Consider the following 23,422-nt stretch of genomic DNA (forward strand, 5'->3'; position numbering starts at 1 on the left):
AGAAATTATACAGTCCATCACCACCGGGAAGGCATGGACTTAGGACCAGTAAAACCTCAGAAATCAAAGCTTCATTTGGATACCTCTCACTTTCTTGATTCCTCCTAAAACATTGTTCAGAGGTTCCAGCAAAGTATTATGGTGCACACTTGTAATTTGAGCACTTGGAAAGTAGAGGCAGGAGAATGAGCACACATTGGAAAACAGTTTGATCTCTGTAGTGGGTTCCAGGTAAGTGAAGCCCTCACAGTGAGATCCTATTTCCAAAAACCAACATGCTAAACCTAGCAGCACCAACAGAAAAACAGTAGGTAGGGTGGCTGAGCAGGGCATCTTGAACTAGATAGAAGATGTGCCTCTTGTGGTCTGTGTTCCAAGTTTTGAAAATACCAATTAATTATAAAACAATTAATTGGAATCTTATAAAACATGATTATGAGCGCGTGCACACACACACACGCTTTATGTGCCAGGGAAATGAATAAAGTCTTCTGTTATTGTTCCCAATCAATGATGAAAATGAGAAGAGAATCGACATGAGGGCAGGTAGGACCCTGCAAAGAACTTCCATCTAACACACAGAGTGGTCACCTGACCCTGCCCTCTGGTTGAGCCCAAGAGTGAGCATTGGTAACTGCTGAAAATTCTTTGCATTCCCTAACTGCCCTGGCCTGGCCTGCAAGGTATAAAGCTATCGGGGACCAAGCCACTTAAGCCTTGACTCATTCCCAGTCTCAGTGGTTGTTTTCCATTTGTACACTCATCCCTCACTTCAACTCTTAGCTCACAGCGTTCATCTCTACAACTTCTCAGTGCTCATTAGGAACTGATGGGCTCTCTGGAAAACCAAGTTAGCCAAAGGCACTCTTCTATGTGAGGCGATAGAGTTCCAAATCAGAGAACAGAGCTAGGTAAGCGGAAGGATGGCTAAATGACAGGTGTACTTGACCATATGGATGAGAAGTAGGGTAACCTTTGTAAGGACATACATTAGTGCATTTGACTGTGATGGAGGAGCCTGTCTCCTTCCAATTAGTATAGCTGCACAGACACAGAGAAAGCAAGATCCCCACAATTCTCTAAGTTTTTTTGAGTCTTAGAGCTAAAATCTAATTATCTGAAAAAGCTGAAAACTTCCTCCCAGTTCTCATTATTTTCTTTATTTCCTTAAGTCAGACTCTTCCAAATACTGACCTGTGTTCCCACAAGTAACCACAGCCTTTAAGAGCTCAAAATGGGTCCTCAAAACTTCTGAGGAAAGGAACTGAAACTAAAGGGCAAGGGTTTAATAGTGGGAAAGTAGGTATTAGGACTCTCGCCACTCACGCACTGCTCTGGTGTGTTTCAAAGTTTCTCTTCATGAATGCCCCAAATGAAAAGCTGGCTGGCATCAAGTGTTCTGTCACTGTTTTGAGGAAAGGCTGTTTATGAGCTTTCCATGTCTTCCAACCACTGTCCTGTCCTTACTTCCTAGCTCCTTTATAAAAGTCTCATCATAATCACCCAGTTTGTCTGCATTCATATACAAAAAATTTAAGATTTAACATTTAATATATTAGTGTGTGTGTGTGTGTGTGTGTGTGTGTGTGTGTGTGTGCGCGCGCGCGCGCGCGCGCATGCACCATGGTTTACATGCCGAAGTTAGAGGATAGCTTTTATAGGTTGCTTGTTTCCTTCTACAGTGTGGATTCCAGGGTTCAAACTCCTGTCGTCAGGCTTGGCAGCAAGTACCTTTACTCACTGAGACATCTTGATGGCTCTATAGATAGATACTTTATTTTTTTACCTTTGTCTGTACAATGTGTATGTGTGCATGCATGTTTGTGTGTGTGTCTGAATAAGATCATATTCATACCACCATTCATATATGGAAGTTATATGACAACCTTGAGTGTTGGTCCTCATTTTCCACTTTTGTCTGGTACAGAGTTTCTTTGACTTTAGTCTTGCTAGCATATGAGCTTCCGGAGATTTTCCTATCTCCACCTTTTATCTCCTTGCAAGAAGTCTGAGATTACAGATACTTAGGCCACTGTGTCATGCTTTTACATAGGTTCTAGTGGTTTCAACTCAGGTTCTCATGTTACCGTGGCAAGTGCTTTTACCCACTGAACGGTATCTCCAGCCCTCACTACCACCATCCAGTTCCTTTCTCTAGTGATGGGCTAGATATTTTTATGCTCTTCCAGGTCCACTAAAGAAAACTGAGACATGTAGAAGTATTCCCAATCTAAATGTATTTGCCAATCAGAGAAGCATTAGAGGGTGTCTATGCACGACAATACCACCCTCTCTCCAAGTATGCCCTCCACCATAACATCTACAATACGACAAATAGACCGTCAGGCAGTTAGTCTGTGAGTAAGGTGGGAAACTCAGTAGATTCAAAGAAAAGGAAGCAGTTTCTAAATGTAGAAGCTATATGGAAACTATACAGAAAGGAATAGTGGATCATTCCATAGACAGGATGAATTGGGTCTGCTCTGGAGCAAGTGGGCTGCAAAGAGAAATAAAACAGGGAAAGATGCTGCTGTGTGTCTCAACAAAGGGGAGGACCAATGATTAGAAGTTTGGGATCAGAGTGTACTTAGAAGTCCTGGTAAGTTGTAAGACTCACAGTAAGAGGAAATGGTTACTTGACAGCCCATTTGAGTCTGAGAGTGGAAGCAGAGAAGGACCAAGATTCCTCCTCTGGTTTGTGTTAAGCCCCAGAATATCATGGCGCAGGCAGATGCAGAGAAAGAGTGAAAGGTTTCTGGAAGATTCAATTTCATATCAAGTCAGGTCAGGGGACCTGTGGATGCCAGCAAGGGCTGAGGGCCACAGCAAACAGCGGCTTGACGAAGCAAGACTATTCTGTAGCTTGTTGTTGTGTCTGAAATCACATGGAAATTCTTTATAGCTTATTACATTTTAATGACCAGCCTTCATTATCAGTGAGTAAAGGGAGGAGGAAATAATGTCTGTCTAGAGTTGAGAGGCAGCAACCACAAGTAGAGCCCAGGGGGCTCAGTGGTCACAGGCCAGTGCCAAGGCTCCAGCAATAGGAGGCCATGTGACCTGCAGTTCCGAGGGACCTTTACGCCTGAACTTGATCCTATTAGCCAGACTGTTTCCCTGAGACTCTACTCATGTTAGGTGCTTGTAAGCCATGCCTCCTCTTCCTCTCACTGCCCCCTGATGGAGGCATTCCTTTTGGTTATATGGCCCTGAGTCCTCACAGTAATTTCCTGTACCAAAGGCACAAAATATTTCACAGGGGATTTTTGATGTGCCACTAAGCTCTAGATGACAAGGACAAGAGGTGTTGAGTAAGGACTTCCCTGGGAACCAAGATGTGTGACTTTTGCTTTTTGCCTTCTCCATCAGAAGATACATTTGGGGGTCAACATTGTTGCAGATTGTTTGCAGAAGGTTGCTCGCAGATGGGAAGTGCTGGCTTCAGGGACAGGAACACATTCATGAACACTTGCATATGAAACTGAGCACTGAGTGGAAAAGTCTTCACCAGAGAAAAGAAGCCCTTCTGGTCAGCTGACTCCTGCCGGCTGCTCCTTTGGGTTATGATACTGTTGAAGTTCTGGGTACACTCACAGACACACCAGCCACAACAAATCAGAAAAGAAGGGATGGGGAGAAAAGAATACTTGCAGCTTGGCTCATGGGAAGGTCTGGGTCCTAAGAACTTGTCATTTCACAGTGTCTTCTAATGATTAGCCTTGCTAGTACTGGAAGATGGTTGAGACTTTTAATTGTCTTGCAAGTCTATTTTATTTAATTTAGTGAAAAATCCACTACCCAAAAGAAAGAATGAATGAATGAATGAATGAATGAAAAGAAAAGGAGAGAAAAAATGTCCTAACCAGAATAAAATCCCAATGGCTAGGACTGGGTAAATACTCTAAAATATAGGTGATTACATCCCAAAGTATGAAACAAACATCCATGATTTCATGCAGAAATACATATATAAATAAATGATTAAATGTAGGGTCGAGAGGAGAAACACCTTCTGCATTTTAAAGAATTACAAAAAGTTCATGGAGATTCCTGTCCCATCCCACCAACTGCCTACTGCTTACACGGGCTACAATTCATTTTCAAAGAGTGCATCATGGAAGTGAGGGTGTTATTACACAGCTGGGAATTCTAAGCCAGGCATGTGACCAACAGTGCCATGTCCAGCTGGCAGAAGATGCTTCTGAGAGGTATGGTATGGTGATTTGAATGAGAATGACCCTCATAATCTCACAGATTTCAGTTCTAGGTTCTTAGTTGGTGAAACTTAAGCCTTAGGTGTGGCCTTGTTGGAGAAGGTTTATCACTATGGCTGAGCTTTGAGGTTTCAAAAGCCCACTCTAGACCTAGTCTCTATCTGACTTATGGTTGTTGTCTTAACATGTAAGCTCTTATTTTCTGCTTCAGTGCCATATCCGCCTGCCTGCTGCCACATTTCCCATGAAGATCAGACTCACCCTCTGAAACCACGAGCAAGTCCCTAATTAACACTTTCTTTTCATAGTTGCCAGAGTTATGGTGACTCTTCACTGTAGTAGGACAGTAACTAAGACATGGGTTGATTGATATTTCATCTCTCTGTGGGTGTCTCATCTCAAAATCATCACGGCCCCAGTTTAATCATGAGACAATCATTAGACAAAATCAAACTGAGGGACATTCTACAGAACACTTTACCAGTACTCCTCAAAATCAAGGACATCAAAAATAAGGAAAATCTGAGCAATTGTCATAGGAACACAGGGAGATGGAATGAGCACAATAATGTATGTAGGACATTATACATAAGCTACTGCCATTGATGGAAAGTTGCTCGTTTGTTTCCTGACCTCCCAGACATGAAAACCACTCAGAAACTGTATTAATTACAACAATGCTTGGCCTATTAGCTCACACTTTTTATTGGCTAGCTCTTATATCTTAAATTAATCTATTTCTATTACTTTATATTTTAACACGAGGTTCATGGCCTACTGACAAGGTTCCAACTGGCAGCTCCCAGCTTTCTCCACTGGCAACTACATGGTGTCTTACTGACTTTGCCTACTTTCTCCCAGCATTCAGTTTAGTTTTCCTGCCTAGCTCTATTCTGCCCTATCACAGGTCAAAGCAGCTTCTTTATTCATTAACCAATAAAAAGAACATATATACAGAAGGACTTCTCACAACATTTCCCCTTTTCTGTTCAAATAAAAAGGAAGGTTTTAACTTTATCATAGTAAAATTGCATATAACAAAATAGGTATGAAGCAAGAATTATAGTTACCATGTTTATATCTACTTTATCTTTTATCATAACTAAGGAAAACTGTAATTATAGATATCTTTTCTTCAACTCCATCAAAGACCCCAGAAGGATATAATATTACCTAAGTTAACAGGAAGTACATCGTAAGCAACTTCCAAAATTCTAGAGACATCTTGCTGCCTGGACAGTCACCCAAAGTTCTTCTTCACCCATCTTCAGCCTATAGGTCCATAGTATCTGACAGACTTTTCCATGGAACAGGAAATTTAAAGATCTCTTATGCCTTGTGTTGGCAAAGTTCATCAGTTTCTTTGTGTGTGTATGTGTCCTGCAAAATGTATGGCAGACTATTTCACGAAGTAGGAACCCCAAAGGACCTATATTGGTAGTTTATCCGTCACTATCTTCTGTGTCCTGTTGAATGTCTGATAGACTCTTTCATGAAGCCAGAACCCTGAAGGACTATTTCACCTTTAGGCAAGTTCAGCAGTCATTTTTCTATGGGTCCTGAATGTCCAGTTCATACAGCATAACATCAAGCAGTCTAGGCAAGAGCAATTTCTTGCACAAATGACTAACAAACTCTATAAGGAGCCTCTTTGATGCCCATTAACCTCTTGAAGTAGGTTGGTGCTGCCAAGAGCAGATGTGTCTCATTGTCATAAAAAGTCTTAAGTTCTTAAAACATTTTAAATGCCATATTCCATAGGTCTTTGAAAGATTTGAAGATTATCTAACTGAAATATATCTCTAGAAAACCTAATTAACAAGCTTGACTATTATATATGACTATCTATTAACCTGTATTTCTTAATTATACATTGAATTTTTTTGGTTTTTTGAATTTTTAAATGAGCTGCACAAACACAATGGCTTAATCAAGAGCAGAAATATACATAAACAAAATTGACCTAAAATCTGTATCAATAGACCAAGATCCATACCAATGCAGAGTATTCATATCTATAGCATACTGAAATCTGAATAAAATGTGATGAAATCAATGAAAACATTTCAATATCAGTTCATTAATTGCGACTAATTTCTCATAGTAATGTAAAATACTAACAGTAAGAAAAAACTGATAGCAACATTTCTGAAAGTCTAAAATTATTCTAAAGTCACACAAGTATTTACTTCTTAAGAAAAAGATAGATGAGGCCTGAGATATGACTCAGTGGTTGAGAGTTCTTACTGTTTCCTGAAGACCTAAGTTCAATATCTACAACCTACATTAAGTGACTCAAAGCTGCCTATAACTTTAATTCCAGGGCATGTGATATCTCTAACCTCCAAGGGAACCCACACTCACTTGTCCATACCCTCCACACAAACATAATTAAAACTAAAATAAATCTTTACAAGGTAACAATACAATAGATGGACAAGCCCACTTGGTGCCTGTATGTCAGGCAGGTAGAAGACACCCACATGGCAGCCTGGGTCCTCACAGTCTGGACTGCCTGAAGTATCCATAGGCCAGCCCAGTACCACAAGTTACCAGGTGTTTAGTATCAATATGGTGAATACGTATATGGTGGTAAATTCTGAGAGATGGGGCGGCTGAATGGTTCATGTGCTGTTGTAAGAGGCAGTTATGAAGAAGGGAGGACTGAGGAATGGGCTGAGGCGGGTGGCCTGCTTGCCGTCCAGGACCAGGGTGATGTCTGAGCCTGGGCTGCTGCCTACAGCCATATCTGGGTCTGCAACAGCCAGGGTCTATATTGATGTCCATGATCCATGTTTCCACCAAGGCCACAGGGATACTCAGGGTGTCTGGTTCCATGGCCCTATAGTAGTCAAGGTCTGTGTTGATGTTCATGGTTCCTGATACCATCAAAGGCAATGTCAATGATATGTGTTTGGGCCACCACCTGTGGCCATGTTGCTGTCTGAGGGTTTCCCCACTAAGGGAGTTAGGCCAGTCTGAATAGCCTGTGTAGCCATATGGGTCTGGGCTCAGGCTGCTGCCAAGGGCCATGTCTGGGTCTGTGGTCCCAAGAGCAACCAGGATCTAGGCTGATGTCCATGACTTGTGCTACCACAGGGGGTCATAGGAACCAAACATGTTGAAATCCAAGGGCCTTGCTGAGCCAGCCCTATCCCTCACGGGTCCTGGGAGAGCTGGCCCTGCCCTTCACTGGACACTCATGCCCCCATGGGAGAGCTGACCCCAGTACTCAGGAGACATGGCCTCACTCCCCATCATGGGTGTGGGAGAGCTGGCCCTACCCCTCACCTCAGCGTGTGGTTCTAACGGCCCAGACTGAGCAGCTCAACTACCACGCAGACCCACCCTAATAGCTGCCCCATCTTTGACCCACCCACCCTAATAGCTGCCCCATCTTTGACCCACCCACCCTAATAGCTGCCCCATCTTTGACTTGATGGAGTGCACATGTGGCCTAGTTCTACTAAACAATAACCACAGAATCCCATGACTCAGGGCAGCAGCAGGATATCCGAGAGGAGTTTCGATGAGGGCCCAGCTCAGTGATGATGGTGTACTAGAAACCAGAGACTTTGAAACAGACCAATGACTCATTGCAGTGAACATTTTGAGGTGTGGCCTATTGAAGAAAAGGGGTATACTGTGTGACATGCCACAGCTCCCCATGCCAACTAGGATAAATGAAGAGGGGTTGGAAAAATAGAGGAGCAAGGTGGGTTTTTAATTCTTTTGGTTGTTGTGTTTTGCTTTTAATTAATTTGAAGGAGCATACTGCAGGTGTGAGGGGCAGATATGGAGGGACTAGGTGGTGCGCGGGATTGGTTGCATGCTGTGAAATTTCTAAAGAATCAATAAAGAATTATGTTTTTAAAAAGAATACACTCACAGAAATCAAAATAAGATAAAACAGATGATTTTGCAGACTGAGACTGAGAAATGTAGCCACTATGAATGTGTGTATGTATAATGCAAGCATATGTATAATAAAATGTGAATTTCCTCGCTTACAACAAATAACAGCAACAAAAATCATCGTGTGAGCTAGGCACAGAGGTGCATACCTGCAATCATGAACTTGGAAGGAGGATCCAAGTTCAAGTTCATCCTTGGCTACATGGTGAGGCTATGGTCAACCTGGGTAACATGAGGCCCTGTTTCAAAAAAAACAAAGCAAAGCAAACCAAAAAGGATCAATACAAAGAGGGGACAGATTTTCCCAGAATCACCAAGGTAGAAAGTGTGTGTACTGGTGCCATGTGGAGAAAGCAATGGTCAAAAAGGAGAAAAGCCTCTCCATTCTTGCCATGGGCTCTGGCATGTAATAATAACTCCATGAAAAGGAACTTTTTATTATTTTTCATATATTTATCTTATTTTTATGTATTTGAGTATTTTGACTACACTACATGTATGTGCACCACACGTGTGCCTGGTGCCCTCAGAGGTCAGATCCCCTAGATCTGGAGATACAGATGGCTTTGAAGTACTATGTGGGGTATGGAAACTAAATCTAGGGCCTCTGCAAGAGCAACAAGCGCTCTTTACCACAGAACCATTTATCCAGCCCCAAAATGAGGGCCTGGCTCTTACTAGGCAGGTGCTCTATGACTGAGATAAATCCTCAACCCCACAAAATGCACTTTTAAAAATGTAGTGTCTCAGGTAGACCCATATAGCTTCAAACTCACTGTGTGGCTAAGGATGTCCTCTTGACCTTCTGATTCTCTTGTTTTCTTCTCCCAAGTACAATGATATAGGCATGGACCACCACTCCTGGCTTATGTGGTGCTAGAGGTCAAACCCAACACTTTTATGTATGATAAGCAAGTGTTCTACCAACTGAGCTACCGTTCCAGCCCTGAAAATTTATTGATGAATCAAAGTTATGGGAGCAGAACTGTCAAAACAGCCAGCCAGAGAAACCCAGGGAAGAAGACAAACCAAGACTGAGCACTGTGATGTGGCTGTGTTTTGCAACTGCTTCATGATGCCACAACTTGTTTGGACCCGCCTTACTCCTGGCTTAATAGAGCCTCCTGTTTTAAAATCTCAAAGGTCTAGTCATCCTCTACTTTCTCCTTTCAAACTCTTAGCACTCACTGATCAAACAGTGAAAATCACTTTTATTTCTCCATGAAGGCAAGTGCTGTGCATTTAACCCATTATATGCAGCCCTGCTGGCTCAGTAGATGCTTCTAGAATAGAGAGGGAAAAAAAGAGAAATTAAAAAGGAGAAGCTGTTATGGATAGCTATGGCTATTTCCATTTTTTACAGGAAGAAACTTGTAAAGAAAAGTTGGGTTACCCTGGCTCCTGAGTTTGTGCTTTTAACCATCATATAATAAGGCAATAATGCCAAGGAGTACAAGAAACTGCAGAAGACGTCTAACTGACAAAGAGAATTTCACCCACGACAGTCAAGAGAGCAGTCTTGACAGTATGAAGGTAGAAAATCAAGTCTGGTTGTAGGTTAAACAAGGACATAACATGACAGACGATGTGGGATGTCCTTCTGTATGTTGCTTTTATTGGATAATGAATAAAGCTGTTCCAGCCAGTGGCTCAGCAGAGTGAAGTCAGGCAAAAAATCCAAACAGAGATATAAAGAGGGAGAAGGCAGAGTCAAGGAGATGCCATGTAGCTGCTGAAAAAGAAAGACGCCACCGGAACCTTTCAGGTAAGCCACAATACACAGATTAATAGACGGGTTAATTTAAGATATAAGAGCTATGTAGGAATACACCTAAGCTATTGACTGAAACAGCGTTCCTCATTATCCAATCAAAGCAACACATATACAATAGGACATCCCACATCAGGTGGCAGATGTGGTAGCTCTTTCTAGTCACCACCAAACTATGTGGTACCTTCTAAGGTGCTACCCAGATCACTACTGTTGCAACGCACACACTGCCAAATGAATGGACTTGTGAGCTGGTCGTCAACTTTCTCTGCCATGGAGAGCTAATGTCTTCCTAACCATTCCTCTCAGTACTCCAGAATCTCAGTTCTTGTGGCTACCCATGTTCCATGCTCCTCTAAGTTTTGGCCTTATCTTTATTTCTTATGCTGGAGACTTCCACTTGACCCTAACTTTGTAAATGACAAGGACTCACATTCTGTGATCCCATGAGTGTCTCGGGCCATGAGCATTTAGGGCACAGTCTGTCACAGTGCTATTGATGTTACTGTCTTTTTCTAGTGAATATGGACTCTTTGAATTCTATCTCCAAGTGCCTATAGATCACTCATTGGTCCCAGGTAGAGATTAATGGTATCCACTGTGCCAGGTACCCAGCCACCTGTGACTCTTCCCTTTCACAGCTCACATGCTTCTTTTCTTGTTATTAGAATCTCATTTTCAGAACGAGACAAGCCGGCTTGATGAGAACCAGTAATTTGCCTATGCTTAGCTGCAAAGCTGGGACTTCAACTGAATGCTCTCTTGGGCTTCTCACTGCCTGCTCTAGATTCTCTTTTGTGGGTCCACCTGACATTCTAGAGCATATCGTAAAACATTTTGGAGGGCTGGGGAGATGATGGCTCAAAAAAGTAAGTGTAAGCACAAAGACCTGAGATTGACCCCTGGGGCCCATTTAAATAACTGGCCATGGTAGTATGCACCTGTAATATCCTGGGTCCCTGGGACTTGCTGGCCAACCACCCTAACTTAATCAGCGAGCTCCAGGCCAATGAGAGACCCTGTCTCCAATTACAAATCGGTTGGTTCTGAGAAACAAAATCTGAGGCTGACCTCTAGCATCCACTTACATACACACAAATATGCACAGTTACAGGTGTGTGTGTGTGTGTGTGTGTGTTAGTGTGCATGCACATGTTTGCACAAATACACACACCTACTTTATTTTATTTTGAGATAAGGGTTCTTTGCAGGTCAGGCTGGCTTCAAACTCACTTTATAGTCCTGACTAGCCTTAAATGTTCAATCCTTATTCCTCGGCTTCCTGAGTGCTGGGATCATAGGCATATGTGTACCACTATGTCCAGCAAGACTGTAAAACTTCTGAGACCAAGGAATATTGCATGTATCCAAGTCAGTCTTACACAATCGTCAGTTAGTAAAATGAAATGGAGATACAGAGGATGGCATTGGTAGAATTTATATTATATATCTAATATAATTATAATATAATCACATACATATAATTATATCATTATGCATCTATATTATAACATCATTCCCATGTGGTGCCAAGCATTTAAACACAAGAATGGATGTTTGTTCTTCAGATTTTTTCCTATGTGTATATTGTCATATAACTGCATACAAAATTCTTTTGGGAAAATGGATCACAGGGGTCAGGGATGTGGCTTGGTAGGTAAAGGCACTTGCCACCAAGCCTAACAGCTTGAGTTAGATCCCCAGAATACACACTACAGAAGCAGAGAACTGGCTGCCTCTACATACACAGCAAAAATAAAGAAGCGTTTTAAAATGTGCTATTTTCTAACATTTTTGAATGTTTAATACTTCTGTTTTAGATAAAGATTTGTTTTCTATATTTTTAAATTTAATTAATTTATTTAGGAGTTTTGGGTGGGTTGTTTTGTTTTGAAACAAGATGTCTGTCTAGAGCCTAGGCTGGCTTCAGACTCATAATCCTTATGTTTTAACCTCTTGAGTGCTGGGATAATAATCTGATTTTAAAAAATAGTTAATTAAGAATGATACATTGATATGGGTGTAGCATTTTATTTCACGCATCGCTTCTTGACCAGCATCAGTGTGTCATCTCCATTTTGAAATGGCACACCACATTAGAAGGAAGCTAATTGGGAAACAAGGATGTTCCTCCGAAGAGGGGAAGGCGACACCGAGGAAAAGACTGATTCCCCAACAGATGAAGCAAAGGCAGAGCCAGTTTCCAAGTGAGGAGATTAGAATGACCCGTGTGGTATGAATGCCGGAAAGGCTGACTCTTCTCAAGGGTTGGGAAGGAAGCCAGACAAGAGGGTGGGAAGGAAGTGTGGGGGGGGGGGTTGGAGAGGGTGGAAACATCTGGTTTCTGTCAGACGCTGGGGAAGATGGTGACAGAAGACATTTTGCTGTAGGGTGGGGGTGGGGGTGGGGTATTTGAGGAAGTGCTTGTATACTCTGGGAAAGACTGCCTGCCTGGAAAGGCCAGTATCAGAAGCTGAAGAGGCATGGGAAGATCCTGGGGCTGGTGAATGATTTCAAACACACTAAGAGTCTGGAAAGTGCAAGAGCAGGTTAGAGACCCCGGACATGATATGGACATGGTATGAAAACGGCGATTTGGGATGGGGACGTTTCTCTCTGTTTTCATTCTCTTCAAGCTTTTCCTTTGTTTAAGGCCTCACACTTTCTAGGACCCCCGTTTCCCTTCTTTCGGCATGTTTTTCTTTCCTCTTCCAGTCTAGTTCTCCTTTTCAAGTTAATAATTCTTTTCAAGTTTATAATTCCGGAAGTGCTGCAATGTACCCTGGTCAGAAATGACTGGAAAACTCTGCCGAGAAAGAACTAATAATCATTCTGCCACCAGATGGCGCTCCCCACCCAATATTTGGGACATCTTAACCAGCTGCGGCTCTGTCTTCTCTGGCCGCTTGGATCAAGATCATCTGGGTAGGGCTTTTTTTAAAAAAAAAAAATATTATTTAAAATATAGACAATAAAAGTCACATTCAGAGATATTAGTCCATGGACACGACAGCATGATCTAGCAATGTGCCTAGGGAGGATTTCTCCACCAGGGAACTCTAAGAACCACCAGACAAAGTAAACTGTGTACTAAAAGCATCCTCTGGCCAGTGGCTCTCAACCGTCCTAGTGCTGTGACCCTTTAGTACAGTTCCTCACGCTGGTGGGTCGCTGCCCACAGGTTGAGAATGATTGGACTAGCCCCAGTTCATTAGAGGTGCAAATACCCGGGTTTCATCTCCAGATTCCTTCCACTGCAAACAGAAATCTGAATTTTAATAGGTGATGCTTTTATTCTAGCGTGGAGGGTCAAAACCAGGGCCTCGAGCTTTTCCATTGAGTGCCATCCTTAGGCCTCCCAGGTGATTCTGATGACTGTTTGCGTTGGAAACCTTCTGCAAAAAGACTGATGGATCGGGAAGTGGTGCGTCTTTCTCCTCTTTGCCTGCTGATAGGAGTCCACCTCACACTTTGAAATCCAAAGCAGAAAGTCATTTGAGCCAACTAAATGGGAGCTCGTATAGTGCACGGGATGCAGACGTGCTTTGTTGGTTTCTTTTCTTTTTTCTTTTTTCTTTTTCCTATCTGGGTAATTTCAAGGTGCAGACAAATTTAAGAATTACTGTAAGCCGGGTGGTGGTGCACGCCTTTAATCCCAGCACTCGGGAGACAGAGGCAGGTGATCTCTGTGAGTTCGAGGCCAGCCTGGTCTATAGAGTGAGTTCCAGGACAGCCAGGGCTATACAGAGAAAGGCTCTCTCGAAAATAAAAAAAGAAAAAAGAGTTACTGCAAAAAAGAAAAAAAATGGAGAAATTTTGGCTGAGGTTTACTGGGATTCTCACAATAAAGAAATACCCCTTGCTTGAATGTTGCAGCTTTATCTACATCCTAAAACTCCCTGTGGCTGTAACCTTTGTTATTGGTGGGACAAAGTTCTCTGCCACTTGTGTGCTTACCTGGGTTTAAAAAAGATTGAAAAGCACAAATGGAGATCAACAGAGGTCAGCTGCATTCCCACCGTTGTATGGAACAGTAGATGAAATAATGAATTCAGACTGGATGTACCAGAAACTGGAGCGGTGGTGCACATACATACATACATACATACAAGCAAAACACCCATACACTTAAAATAAAATACACATTTACAATGCACAATAAGCTATAATGACCACCCTCCTCTTTTTCCCCCCTTCCCTCTATGAAACAGGATCTTGCTTGGTATGGAACTTGTGATCCTCTAGCCCTTGTTTGCCAAATGCTAGAATTACAAGGCTTTGTGGCACTATGTCAGGCTCAGTATTCTATTTTCATGAATGCCAAAGAGTTGTTAGTGGCTAGGTAAGGGAGCAACCCTTATAGGGGCAAATGCATGTACTTTCAGGGTGTGTGTGTCCATTTGCTTTCTCCTAAAATCTTTTTTTTTTTTTTGGTGGGGGGAAGAATGGTGAACATGCCCAGTGGTATTTATGTCTATTGTCTTTATACTGCAGCTAATCATGCCTCAAAGTGTTCTTGTCTTCTATCTTTTAACCTTTTGAATGTGTACTCTATGGTTTTATTTCTCCATATCTTTTTATTTTATTGAGCTCTACATTTTCTCTGTTCCCTTCCCATCCTCTCCCCCCCACTTCTGCCCTCCCTCAAGGTCCCCATGCTCCCAATTTATTCAAGAGATCTTGTCTTTTTCTACTTTCCATGTAGATTAGATCCATGTATGTCTCTCTTAGGGTTCTCATTGTTGTCTATGTTCTCTGGGATTGTGAATTGTAGGCTGGTTTTCTTTGCTTTATGTCTAAAAGCCACTTATGAGTGAGTACATATGATATTTGTCTTTCTGGGTCTGGGTTACCTCACTCAATATGATGTTTTCTAGATCCATCCGTTTGCCTGCAAATTTTAAGATGTCATTATTTTTTTCTGCTGTGTGGTACTCTATTGTGTAAATGTACCACATTTTCCTTATCCATTCTTTGGTAGAGGAGCATTTAGGTTGTTTCCAGGTTCTGGCTATGACAAACAAAGCTGCTATGAACATAGTTGTGCACATGTCCTTGTGGGATGATTGAGCATCGTTTGGATATATACCCAAAAGTGGTATTGCTATGTCTTGAGGAAGATTGTTTCCTAATTTTTTGAGAAATCGCCACACTGACATCCAAAGGGGCTGTACCAGCTTGCATTTCCACCAGCAATGAAGAAGTGTTCCCTTTACCCCACAACCTCTCTAGCATAATTTGTTATCAGTGTTTTTGATTTTGGCCATTCTTACAGGTGTAAGATGGAATCTCAGAGTTGTTTTGATTTGCATTTCTCTGATGGCTAAGGATGTTGAACATTTCCTTAAGTGTCTTTCAGTCATTTAAGATTCCTCTGTTGAGAGTTCTCTTTTTAGGTCTGTACCCCATTTTTTATTGGATTATTTGTTCTTTTGATGACCAATTTCTTGAGTTCTGTGTATATTTTGGAGATCAGCCCTCTGTCCCATGTGGGGTTGGTGAAGATCTTTTCCCATTTTGTCGGCTGTCATTTTGTCTTGTTGACCATGTCCTTTGCTTTACAGAAACTTTTTTGTTTCAGGAGGTCCCATTTATTAATTGTTTTTTTTCTCAGTGTGTGTGCTGCTGGGATTATATTTAGGAAGTGGTCTCCTGTGCCAATGCTTTCAAGTGTACTTCCCACTTCTCTTCTATGTATTTCTTTATATCTTAAGCCAAGCACACCCACTAATACACCTACCCTCATTCCTTCTTCAACTATGACCTTAAACTGAGCATGCTTTGCAATGCACATCTTAAACTGAGCATGTCCAGGAAGGTGCTGGCCTCCGTGTGCTTTCTTATATGAATATTATATGCTCCCTGAATAAAATCCTGGTGCTTCCATTATCAGGGAATGATGCCCTTTCTCCACTCTTTTATCTTCTTCTTGTGCTTATTGACTTTGCACTCACCAGGAGGAGACGCCACTGTGATGGTCATAATTTCAAATGTGTTTGCATTTTTTGTAGGCATTTATTGTCAAAATAAAAGTATCAACTAATGAGTATCTTTGAGACTTTAATAAAATTATAAAAAATACATCTAGCCAGCATCTCAAAAATAGAAATGCAATCCGAATTCTGATGTCTGAGCTCGTAAATCACACATTTTCCTTTTTACAGAGCCAACGTGTTCAGCCGTATGTGAGCCTTTTAAATCTGCAGAGAGCGGCACATTTAAGGCACTCGCGTGTAGCAAACCCATTGGGTAAGGGCAGCTTCTTTCCTCCCCTAAACTAAACAGATTTTCAAAATTGCCCATTAGTTGACTTTTCCAACATCTAATGTGTTTCGGAATCACCTGGGAACTTCAGGCTCGTGTGAAACTTGAGGCAGATTGTGACTTTAGGTTTGGGAATCTGTTTCTAAATTCTGATGCTGTTCTCCAAGGACCATATTAAAGCCCAAGGAACCCACTAACACCCAGTCTCAGTTTCCACGCCTCCTACTCATTCTCCAGCTGGACTTTAATTTCCCCTTTCTATGAAGAGACCTTTTTTTGGGTCACCAGTAGCTTCCATTTCTCTAGATAAAATGAACATGCTACCGCTCACATCTTCATTGTCAGTGTCTGCCTGTGTGTATCCCTTACTCTCTTAGCTTCTGTTTTCCTGGGATTCCTCCAGCCTCCAATCCCTTCTCTTTAGCCTCCTTACTAGGCTCATCCACAAAGCATGGGAGATGAGAACAATTCAGAGCTCAGTTTTTCTCACTCCCTCCTCTTCTTCCCTACCCTGTGCCTATCCAGTTGTTGGCAGTAGAAGTTTTGGTGTGTTCCCGAGGTGACGTTTGATATTGTCTGAGTTGTCAAAATTTGGGGAGGGAGGGATACTGCTAGATACCATGGAATGCACAAAAATGTCTTATCCCACCGCAACAACTTGGTTGTAAATGTATTATTGAATCGGAAATGTGATTCAGAGGGAGTTTTCTCTTTATTTCAACCCCAATGCCCATGAGGAAGGATGGGTACTTCTCCCTGATTGTCCCCTCCTCCGTATTATGCTTCTCATAAGAGGTGGAGCGTCTTGTTCGGTGGGTGACAATAGGGAAATGGTCCTCTCAACGTTTTCTCAACAATCCCCTGGCTGCAACTCTCCTGGGGCAGCCTTCCCAGAAGGAGAGTGCCTTGTCTCTGCTTCTGCTGCCCTAAATAAGCCTGAGAATCTGGAGCCTTTGCTCTGTATGGAAGGCTTGCATTTCTCCTTTTCCACGCATGACTGAGTTGTGGGTCATCTCAATTGAGTGGACAGATTGGAGATTCGCAAGATGACATTTCCAAGTGGTCTTTCAAATTTAAAGAATACTAACTTTTTTTTCTGGTCAAGGCAAAACCTCATTCTTTTTTTAAAATTGATTTTATTGAGCTCTACATTTTTCTCTGCTCCCCTCCTTGCCTCTCCCCTCCCCTTCCACCCTCCCTCAAGGTCCCCATGCTTCCAATTTACTCAGGAGATCTTGTCTTTTTCTACTTCCCATGTAGATTAGATCCATATATGTCTCTCTTAGGATCCTCATTGTTGTCTAGGTTCTCTGGGATTGTGATTTGTGGGCTGTGAGCAGGAACACTTGGTTTTACTTTAACTTTGGGGGCGGGGATCTGGCTTTTCCTCATTGGCTGGCATCTGACCTCACATTCCTATTGGATAGGAAAGTCTGGGGAGAATTAATGCACAGAAAATGTAGGAGGGAGGGGAAAGGGGTCACCACTCCCAGGTGGGGAAAAGGGTCACTGCTCCAGGAATCTAGGAATCTTGGAATGCAGCAGGCTGCCTTTGTGTAAACAAAAGTTTTACTGGTGCAGTGGGGGCGGGGTGGGAATGAAAAATTTGCATTATAGTCTTACAAGGTGAGGAAGATAAATACATTGTCCTAAAGACAAGTTTTGTAGTATTTGATAGAAAGGACTCATATTTAATTTCTTACAAGTCCTTCTTCTTATTTTCTCTTCAAACCGATTAAGAAGTCAGGCCTCCTTTTTGTCTTGTCTTGGAGCAAGAAAAATTCAATAGTGAGAACCTCAATAAATGAGTCAGGCCTCTACTCCAAATAATTAATTATTCTATTGCATTGGCATGGTTTTAGGTGAACACAGCTTCTAGGGGTGGTTTCTCGGACAGGAGATTGATTGACCTGGACTCATTGGAATGTCAGCTCTGCACCCAGACTAGAGCTCCTATTCTCATGATCAAGAAGAGCTTTCAAAGAATACTCTTTACCTGTCCCCAGAATGAAGTGTTCATCTAGAGGGAGGCGTGAGTAAGCAGCTCCCTCAAATTCTAACAATGTGGAAAACCTCAATGTGCTAAGCACAATTCTAAAGAACCAGATAAGCTTCATTGAGATTAAACTTGGCACAAGCACGGTTGCCAGCACCACCTCAAAGGATGCAAAGCTTGCTTATCACCTTCTTGGATGAAATTGCTTTGTATTTTTGTGCATGCAAACCCTGACACGATGCCCCTCAATATCGCATTTTAGATGAAGCTAAGAGAAAAGGCTACATCTGGAAGAACATAAGCACACATAGAACAGTGAAGAGAAAAGATTAGGAAATGGGAGAGCAAAAGAAGAATAAGATAGTCAGTTCTCATTTTTTTAGTATATGTTTCTTGCTTAGTATTTCATTTCTCATTCTTAAGAGTAAGGAATCTTCATCGTGTTTTTGCAAACCAACATTTGGCACTACTTCACACTTTTATATCTTCCTCCTCCTCTTCCTCCTTCCACTCCTCTTCCTCCTCCTCTCCCCTCCCCCTTATTTTTGTCACAGGAACCAGGAGAACTAAAGAAATCTGGGACCTTGGATCAAGAAAAAGGGACTTTCCTCAGATAAGCTTTCAGCAGGAAGTGGTTGGTTTTATGGTAGATGGAAGGTTATGGAAAATGAAAAAAAATGTATTTAAGAAAAAAAGTTTGCAGAGATAATCTCTGGGTATCTGGCAGAACTAAAAGCAAGACTGATCAAAACATGCTTAAGAATATATTTTGAGAACTGGGCAGTGGTGGTGCATGCCTTTAATCCTAGCACTCTGGAGGCAGAGGCAGGCAGATCTCCAAATTTGAGGCCAATCTGGTCTACAGAGTGAGTTCCAGGACAGCCAGAGCTATACTTAAAAATCTAAAAACCAAAAGCAAAGCAACAGAAAATAACATGTATTGAGCCAAGTGTGGTGGCACACACATTTAAACCCAGTACTTGGGAGGCAAAGGAAAGCAGATTTCTGAGTTCAAGGACAGCCTGGTCTACATATTTCCAGGCTAGTCAGGGCTATACAGTGAGACTATGTCTTAAAAACAAAACAGCAACAGTAGAAAACAATATATATCAAATAGAAGAGCTAAGTGATTGATGTCTTTTAAATTTGGAATTTAGGGACTGGAGAGATGACTCAGCAATTAAAAATAATTTCTACTCTTGCAAAGGACCTGGGTTTTGATACTGTAGCTCTAGTTTCAGGAAATCTAATGTCATCTATATACATACAAGCAAAACTCCCATACACATAAAATAAAAGCAAAATCTTAAAAAATATAAATTTAGAGTTTATATAATGTATCAATATACTATATTACATTTTGTATACAGTACAAATTATTAGTAAAAATCTTCCCAGGCCCAGTTTTCTAAAAGAAAACAAACTTTAAAAATTCACCTTATGGTATTTACCTCTTGAGGTGACTAATTTGATCATAAACCCAAAGCAAAAGAATAAAATTAATCATTAATACTTAACAAAGCATTTGGTAGATAATCAAACCCTGTACTGGATATTTTAATAGGCTATCTAATTTTGCCCCACAACTAACACATGTACAAGGTGGGTTGACCTTATCAATATTTATAATATCTGAACAGTAGGCACATACATACAAGCATACATGAGCAGACATATATGCAGAAGTACATTGTGTGTGTGTGTGTTAGCAAGTGTGCTTAGCATCAGCTTTGACTCAATTACCTTTCTGGAAAGTTTTCAACCTATTCAGCATTATTTTTTTTATAAACTGACAGTCAAGCAAGGGGAATGGATGGCTAATTCTCAAACTATGAAATCAAAGCAAGTTTGAAATGCACCTTTTATAGACGGTGGATAACTAGCTGTGGGAGAAGAAGGATATTGGTTAGGACAGAAAGATGAGAGATACAAAGTGGATGAAGAGAGAGATGTTAGGAATATTTCCTAATGCGAGCTCTCTGCCAACGCAAAAATCCCAATCAAGCCAAATCACAACAAGCTGAATTAAAGGAGGTCCAGGTTTAATGGTATTTCTCTGCTCTTGGGTGGCCCCTGAGGGGGAACCAGGAAGCTGCCAACATGACCACCTGGGGGAAAGAGGGAAGACCAGGAAGGGACTCTCCAGGGAGCAGTTTAAACAGACTAGGGGAGTGGTCAAGGTTTGGTGGGCACAGGGGTGGGGCCTCCAAAGATGGAGGCCAGAGACTGGGACATACCTTCCAGACTGTTTGTATAAGGGGTGACAGGAAGCTGAGGTGATATTGTGACTAACATTCAGGCTCTCTTTAGAAAGACTCAAGTCCAGCTACTTCCTGTGGGCATGAAATGATGTGGGGAAGGGGAGAGCTGTTGGTGGGTCCACGCTCAGTGAGAGGTATGGCTGGAAAGGCATCCTGTGTACTGTCATCCCAGAGATGCCAGGCATCTGTTCCTTGGGGGAGGTGAGAAGACAGGTGTCATGTGAGGTTCTGTCCATTGAAGTTTGAGAGACCTAGAAGTTAGCCAAGGATATCTCAACCCAGAAAAGGTACTGGGCAAGCAGGTATCACTAAGAAAGAATGATAGAAAACTTGTCCTACATTCTTGTAGGACAGTGGCAAAGTTTTAATTAGGGAGGAACAGGTTCCCCTCTACTCCCATAACTGAAATTGGTGAGGGGAACGTAAGGCCTGAGTGAGATGTTAGAACAGAATAGGTAGCTCCCATGTCCAAAATAAAAGTAATGAACTTATGTGCTACCTGCAGCTTTACCCTAGGCTTGGATAGGGTTACAGGATATACCAAGTCTGGGCAGTGTCAATCCTCTGCAAGGCTGAGAAGTTCAAAGGCTGACACAGTTTCACTTGCCCATGTTGGTAAGGCCGGACCTCCATGGTGTGGCATAGAGGACAAGCCTGCATACGGGCATTGTGATTTCCAGTGTCCAGGTTGCTGGCAGATAGGACTTGGCCTCTTAGGAGGCATAGTGCAATATTGTGCCATGTGGCCATTTTGGCCACACTTGGAACAGCTTGCCTGTGAGGTTGACTTAGGCTGGGCTCCATCAGGGTAGAGCCTTGTGGTTGGCTTCCCTTGTCCCCCTTCCTGTAGCCTTAAGGCAGTTGCTAAATCCTGAGCTTGAATGGCTGGATTTTTTTTTTCTTTTTCGAGACAGGGTTTCTCTGTGGTTTTGGAGCCTGTCCTGGAACTAGCTCTTGTAGACCAGGCTGGTCTTGAACTCACAGAGATCTGCCTGCCTCTGCCTCCTAAGTGCTGGGATTAAAGGCATGTGCCACCACCGCCTGGCGAATGGCTGGATTTTTAAAATTAACTACTTTATTTTTCTGAAGCCATTCCCATACCCTGAATGAGGCAACGAACCATAATGTTTCACCTCTGTAATGAAACTCTTTACTATAAGCAGAAGGATTAATAGAAAAGGAACCTAGGCACTTTTCTATCTGAGAGAGATCTGGAAGAGAAAAGGGAACATGGACTTTCATAATGCTAGCGACTCCCACCATCTCCCGGAGATGGCAGAGAAGGGCGGAGCTATGGTGGGATCTGGTATGGGAGGAAACTGGGGAGGGTTGGAAGGGGCTAGCCCAGTGTATAGAGGGGGTACAAAGGGTGGGGAGCTGTGGTAGAAGGGGGGGGAGGTGGGGAAGGTGGAAGTTGACCTTGAACTTCCAGATTAGAAAAGAGGGGGTAGGCAAGGACAGGGAAAGAGAGGGATGTGGAGAATGTTGCTCCACAGGAGGGGGTGGGTAGTGTGGGTTTGAGGGAGTGGGTGAGGGGCCAGTGCCTCTGGCTGCATGGTCCAGCTAGAATTGTGGAAGTCCTGGGAATTTTAGGCATCGCAGTCCTAGCAACCAAGGCTGGTGCTGCAAGATACTGGCTACTGAGGGAAGGGCAAGAGTTCAGAGCCCAAAAAACATGGACCTATGTAAGCTCTGCCCATTTGTCCCTATGGTGACAAAAATTTTCTAGGTCCCAGAGGATGGTAAGCTTTAAGAGGCATCCCAGGGGCAGCAGCAGATCTGCCTTTGAACTGCAAGTGCCCATTTTAAAGTCTATGCCCAACTGCATGGCCTAAGTCTATTACAGCGTGTCTGCCAAAGTAGCTCTTAGGCCTAAGCGGGGTCGTGAAAATTGACTGCTAAGCATCCCTAAAACAAATAAAATTCACCTCAGGTAGGCCCGGCCTAGCTGCTGAGACTCTTGGAGAGGGCCGCATCTTCCACAAGAGTCTGATAATTGATAAAAGTAAATATGAATAGGTCCCCCAAAACCCTATAGCATAGACAAGAAAAAGGGACTCACCAAGACACAGCTGCTGTAGTCTGGGAGCATGTTTTAGCCTGGCATGGACAGCTCAGATTGTGGACTATGGTGCTTTCGATGTGTGGCAAGGCCACCCTATCTTGGTGGGACCTCCAGATATTAGGAATATTTCCTAATGCGAGCTCTCCGCTGATGCAAAAATCCCAATCAAGCCAAATCACAACAAGCCGAACTAAAGGAGGTTCAGGTATAATGGGATTTCTGTGCTCTCAGGTGCCTTTGGGGGATCTGGGAAGCTGCCAACATGACTACTCAGGGGAAAGAGGGAAGACCATGAAGGGACTTACAAGAGAGGTGAAGAAGGGGTATGTATTCTCTTATTACTCAAATAGGGGCTACATTTTATGAAAACAGGAGAATATATTGCAGTGTAAAGAAGCCTGCTCATCTAGTTACCTCATCTGCGTAGATTTTCCCAGAAGGTCATATATAACTAGTCTCATCTTGAGACATTAAGGAAAAAGCAATGGGCATAAAGGCTTGTGATGGTTTATATTGATTTTCAACTTGTCAGCATCTAGAATCATTTAGGAGCCTTGTTTCTTGGCATATTTATGAAGAAATTTCTAGATTGGGATAACTGAAGTGGATGAACCACCCTAATAGTGGACATCATGTGGGTTCTTTAAAAAAAAAGTTATTTGAGCACCAACATTCATCAAGCTCTCATTCTTGATTATAGATACCATGTGACCAGCTGCCTTCCAGCTCCAGTTTGCATGGTCTCTCCACCACTATGGACTGCTCTCTGGATCTGCTGGCCAAAAGAAACCCTCCCTCCCTCCCTTCCTTCCTTCCTTCCTTCCTTCCTTCCTTCCTTCCTTCCTTCCTTCCTTCCTTTCTTCCTTCCCTCCTTCCTTTTGTTGGGTATTTTGTTACAGAAATAAAAAAAGTAACAAATACAGTGGTGGAAGCAGA

At 42.5% G+C, this 23,422-nt stretch overlaps 1 long non-coding RNA gene across 1 annotated transcript; it reads left to right on the forward strand.

Annotated features, from left to right (window-relative positions):
• The first annotated feature begins 12,329 nt into the window (after positions 1-12,329).
• On the forward strand, positions 12,330-23,422 carry LOC126487956 (uncharacterized). The gene is made up of 3 exons (XR_007588533.1): positions 12,330-12,479; positions 22,718-22,809; positions 23,187-23,422. It is a non-coding gene; the product is annotated as an uncharacterized lncRNA (long non-coding RNA).

The sequence above is a fragment of the Alexandromys fortis genome, unplaced genomic scaffold (assembly GCF_014885135.2).
Source record: "Alexandromys fortis isolate MF-2015 unplaced genomic scaffold, M_Fortis_MF-2015_v1.1 scaffold_192, whole genome shotgun sequence".
NCBI classification, from domain to species: domain Eukaryota; kingdom Metazoa; phylum Chordata; class Mammalia; order Rodentia; family Cricetidae; genus Alexandromys; species Alexandromys fortis.